This window comes from Camelus dromedarius, chromosome 1 (genome assembly GCF_036321535.1).
Source record: "Camelus dromedarius isolate mCamDro1 chromosome 1, mCamDro1.pat, whole genome shotgun sequence".
NCBI classification, from domain to species: Eukaryota; Metazoa; Chordata; class Mammalia; order Artiodactyla; family Camelidae; genus Camelus; species Camelus dromedarius.
Window position 1 is genome coordinate 49,400,612 of NC_087436.1, and position 6,000 is coordinate 49,406,611.

Consider the following 6,000-nt stretch of genomic DNA (forward strand, 5'->3'; position numbering starts at 1 on the left):
ATTTCTTTTGCTCTCATTATATTTAATTTAATATTTTCCTAGAAATAGTATTCGGATATATAAGAAATATTGCAAAGCACTTGGAAATGTGTGGCAACAAAATGTTAACAGGGCCAGTCACAACCTCATTAGCTGTATCCTCTGATTGCTTTAAAAATAAAGTCTGGCTTTCGTGGCTATACCTACAGACTTAACATTAAATTATTGAATTATTGCCTTGTACCAGGCCCTGTTCTAGGTATTTTACATGCACTTTTCATTTCATATTTACAGCATCCCTAAAAGTTGCCTTATTATTATTATCATCCTCGTTTTACAAATGGAAACACTGAGGCACAGAGAGCATGAGTAATTTGCATAAGATTATTTATTAATTGTGCATAACGGGCTGCAAACTCACTCAGTATATTTCCAGGCTTATGCACCCAACCGCTATGATACACTGTCCCTCTAAGGGCTTCAAACACAAATGCCACTCATATTCTTCCACAGAAGTGGAAACTGAGGCATACTTACATTTTAATGATTTATTATTGCTATTCAGTCAATGAGCTGCCAATAGCTATCCCAAACTACCTTTGCCCCAAATGAGGATTTTTCCAAAATCACAAATGTGCTATATTCTGCATTTGAAGAGAATTGCTGGTGACAATTGTGGTGAAACAGGATTTTACCGACAGTTACATTGATTCGTCTTGTTATTTCTTTTTGCCAATGTGAATTAGCAGGACTGCTGTCTGTAGTGTATGTCCTATCATCTCTGATGATGGAATTGCTTTTTGTCCTTATGCAGAAGCAAATCACTTGAATCTGCTAGAGACCGAATATGTATAACTAATTAACACTCCCCTTTTAAAAATAGAAAATAACACTGAACTCTGCATTTATGATTCATTTAATCATTTGCATTAAATTGATAACAGTGTCAGTTATCACTACCACTATAAAAGAACTTTTATAAAGGTCATTAAGACTAGAAATAACAAAGTCAATAACTAAGCAGATAATAGAAAATTGAATCTTTGGCCAAGAGTATGAAGTAGAAACTACATTATCAGTTGGGGCTGACCTGACAACAGAATAAATTTTGAGCTGATGACTTAAGCCCAGAATGTTTCAGACACTTCTGGAAAGATGAACTGTTGTGTATTGTATTTGCTGAATAATGCATGACACCACAGTGACCCTTTGTTAAATTTAAGGCAAACAGGAAACGATACTTATACAGTTGGAAGAACTGGGCTGCATTTCAGCAGGTTGTGCTTCTCTCTGCCTCCTTCTCGGCTCTTTGTTGGCTCACAGATGAGGAATACCTCAAGATGAGAAGAGGCGTAGGGCCTCCTGAGACTCGCTGGGGTCTTAAAGGTGCACCTTGAGCTAGGTTTGACACTAACACCTAACTTTTCCTGGCAATCTGGGGAATGAGAATAGTCACTAACAACTTGGAATGACTACTTATACAAAAACCGCTGGCATCTCTAATAAAATTCCCCCTGCTGTTTTGGGGGACAGCCTACACAGCAGGTAATTACAGATACGAGGCCAGAATGTAAGTCAGCCAAGACCTTATCTCAATAGCATGTCTTGCTGGAAAAATGAGGTGTAAGAGTCAAGCCCAGGAAGAGAGCAAGGCTGAGCAAGTTTCTGGAAAAAAAAGAGTTGAAGAGAGAGAGGAATAGGAGTGGAGAATGCCAAATATAACCTCCTTTTTTGGTCTAGACACTACTAAAATTCCAGAATCTTCTATCCCGTGTTCATCATAAATTCAATAGTGAATCTTATGTGCGATTCTAAACATGTAAGGTAGTGCCACATTTTGTTGAGAGGTTTACTGTTGAAGAGCATCAAAATGTGAGTTTGTTCTCCACGGCAAAGGCCAGGGATATAACCTAACACTAGCATTAAGCCGTTCACTAAATTTGAATGAGCAGTGGTTTCTAGTTGGCAGGGACTGTTTCTCAAGGGACAGCTGATAAAGAAGACAGCAGTAAAAAGCTCTGTGAGGAAGAGGTAGACAAAGGCCAATGGTTCCTTATGTTGAAAGGGTGATGTGTTATATCAGAGGTCTTACCAAGAGGGTCTCTGGAACATGGAGGAAAATTACTGCCAGAGTAAAAGCTCTATATTTTAGTTTTAGAAAGGAAAATAAAGATTGAGATAGAAAAAGTGAATGAAAACTCTGAATGAGAAGCAGTTTTATTTAAAATGAAATGAAAAACACTTTTTTATTTGAAAATGAAATTGAAAAAATCTGAGGTTGATATATGTCACCTTTGGGTTTGAACAGCGGGAATATTCTGCTGCATATCTTGACAATTCTTGACTTATGAATGGCACGTATATCAATATATTTGTTGTCATGGGAACTATCTTCCCAGGCTACTGTGGGAGCTGCTCTCCCTCCGGCCCCCACCTTTGGTGTTTACTGTAGCTGAGGACTCAAAGAGCTTGGGTTGTATTAGTCAACATTTGGATGACCCAGGTTTTCAACTGCAGGACTTTAAGTAGAATTTTTTTGATTCTTCTGAGAACCTGAACTATGGATTAGTGTAAAAAATGTGTTCTAACTCCAATTTGTAAATCAACTGATTTACAAATGCATTTCGGAACACATTGTGTTTCTGATCTGAGTATTTGTAAAACTCTCTTCTCTGTGTTTATGAAAGACAGGTAATATGTCGTTCTCCATCAAGTTCAGAAGTTTTGGGGACAGAGACGCTGTGTCTGTTTGGGCCTCTGGAGGGTAATTTAAAAGCACAAGTCTTGTTTTCCTTACTCTTGGCTCAGGCCTAAGGAACTATGTATCTCACTCCTGGCATTTGACTTAATATCTCCCTTTGGATCAATTGACAAAAATTTCATATTTATGGATTTCCTTAAAGTAAAATTTCCAACTACTTATAATTTAATGAAGAGATTCATTATTTTAATTTTTTAAAAATTCCCAGAGAAAGTTCCAAAAGCTCTCTTGGCCATTCAGATCTCCCCAGACACTTCTTAACCTGTCACTACTCCCCAGCCCTGCTGGGGCCAGTGCTGACTTCCCCATGGTGCTCCCAGGACTAGGAAGCAACTCTGCAGTCATCCTGATGGTCAGGCGGCATATTCCCTGGTGTCAGTAACTTCAGTTTGTTTCCTGGTGTCCCTCCATTTTTTTAGATTTAGCAAGTTTATGTCTTTGTTTTGGCCTTCCTTTTAATTATTAGCTAGTTAATACCAGGTATTTTATCATCCAGTGGCTAGTAGATGAAGAGAAGGTGGTGTCAGCCTCTGGCCAGTTTTCAGGCAGCATCAAGAAGTCCATATTCAGCCTCAACCATTATTACCTTGTTTGATGTCTCAAGTGGGAGTAAAGATTAAACACAGATTATGTGTGTCAGCCTGTAGAACAGGGGCCTAAAACAGAAAATAAGTCCTTGTTCCTTATATTCCATAAGATTCTGTTGTAAAATTTCTAAAGCAGAGGACTAGTGCCATTTCCCTGATTATTTATACAAGCTCACCTACTAGGATGCATGAAGGATAGATGGGACATTTTGGGTATTTAGAAAATAAATTCCAGTTTATGCTTGAAACATGCTTCCTGGACAACTACACATGGTACACAAAGGGCTGTTGTCATGAGAACCGTCGTCCTGGGCTACTATAAAAAGCTGTTCTTCCTCTGGTTTTCTGCCTTCAGAGTTCTCAGTAACTTAAGATTCAAATAAACCTGGGACTTAAAACTCAACTCTCAGATTGTAGTTGATAAGAATTTCTATGATGCACAGAACCTAACCACAGATATTACAAAGCTCTATCCGCCAATCTCCAAGTAGTTGTATCCACAGATTTAGCCATAAGAATTGGACTTGGTTTGGTGGTTCCAGGACAAGTGATGGTTCATATAGTTGCTAATGTTTCTGATTCAAGGATGTCAAAAACAGATAATTTGTTATTATGCTTAGGGCTTGGTTTATGAGGCAAAACTAGGAGAAACAAAAGGAATACAAGGACTAAAGTAGAAGCTGGTGTGGGAAGAGACTATGGTGAAAACACAAGTGGGGCAATTTATAAAGATATACAGCAAACAAGGTGTGGTGAGGTCTTGGAACATTTAAGTCAAAAGAGAAGTTATCTCAAACTCCAATAAATAAGAAAAAAAGGGGAATAAGAGGAAGTGTACTGAAAAGGACAAACCATGGAGATCTGTCCTCAGGAAATGACTAATTGAATCAAGGCCATCTTGTCTTAAAAGAAGCTCACTGGGTAGAAGGGACTTGTGGGGACGTCAGCAATATTCATACAGCCTCACAAATTAAATCTTTTCACTGTATCTGTTTTATTATAGTACATGAACAAATACAACACCAGTTCATGCTTAGTAGTCATTTCTACACTCTTCATGGAGTTTTGTAGCATAGACTTGGATGCAGGGTAACAAACTCCTTTACCTTATTATTAAAGACTCAAGAATCTGGCTACAAGCCAAATTATCATCATCTCACACTTATTAAATATTATTGTAGTGTGTATTATACAAAGTGATAAAACTAGACATGGCTCTTACAACTTGGGAGTTTAAAATCTGAGTTAGAATATTAAAGCATTCCAAGGTCTGTTGAAAATACCGAGTAAGCAAATACATACCCCCACCACACAAAATGCATTCCTGCAACAAAGACTTAAAAGGGGTTTTTTTCCCCACTAAGAGAATATTAGAGAAAAATAATTTTGAACTGACCTAAATCCTGATTTTATTAGCTGAAAATTTTAGAAGCTCTTATTAAAAGAAAAGATGAGTATTCCAACAAGAGGATGGTTGACAGCATAAAACCCTAAATACAAAAGTGGTGAGTGAGATGAGTGATGGAAATAAAGGGTGACAATACTTTATTCACTCATTTTCTCATTCGCTCATTCATTCAGAAATTATTAAGTGCTGCAGGGGATTGTTTTATTTTGTTTTTAGAGATGGCTGCAGCAATATTTCCTACTTTACAGGCTCTTTTGCAATATAATCTTGCTATTTATCCATCAAGAGGTAGAGTTTGTTTCTCTTCCCCTTGAATCTTGGTTGGTCTGTGGCAATTTTGTTCAACAATATTGACAGAAGTGATGCTGTGTAACTTGTGAGGCTGAGCTTTAAAATATCTTCAGCTGCTATTACTTACAACAGCCAAGACATGGAAGTAACCTAAATGTCCATCAACAGATGACTGCATAAAGAAGATGTGGTAAATATACTTACAATAGAATATTACTCAGCCATAAAAAATGAAATATTGCCATTTGCAGCAACATGGATGGGCCTAGAGATTATCATACTAAATGAAGAAAGTCAGGCAGAGAAAGACAAATACTACATATCACTTACATGTGGAATCTTAAAACATTATACAAATGAACTTATTTACAAAACAGAAATAGACTCACAGGCATAGAAATCAAACTCATGGTTACCAAAGGGGAAAGGGGGCGGGAGAAATTAGGAATTTGGGGATTAACAGCTACACACTACTATATATAAAATAGATAACAAGGATTTACCGTATAGAATGTGGAACTATATTTGATATCTTATAATAACCTATAATAGAAAAGAATCTAAAACTGCACATCTGAAACTAACAGAATATTGCAAATCAACTACAGCTTAATAAATACAATTAAAAAAAAAAACTTCATCAGCTACTTTTGTTGCTTGGAACCCAGCCACCATGTTGTGGGGAAGCTCAGGTAGCCCCATAGAGAGGCCCATGTGAAGGAGAACCAAGTGCCCGGGCTGAAAGCACCAGTTGAGTTCCTGGTTGTAGGCTGCTGGTCATGTGAAGGAAGGCATTTGGTATCTTCCACTTGCCTTTGTGCCCAAGACAACATTACATGAAGCAGAAGAATTATCCAATGAAACCGCAGAATAAAGAGAAATTATGAATCTTTGTTGCTTTAAGCTACTGAGACTGGGGAAGTTTTGCCATGCAGCAGTATATACTGCAAGTGTTTACTATGTGCCTGTCACTG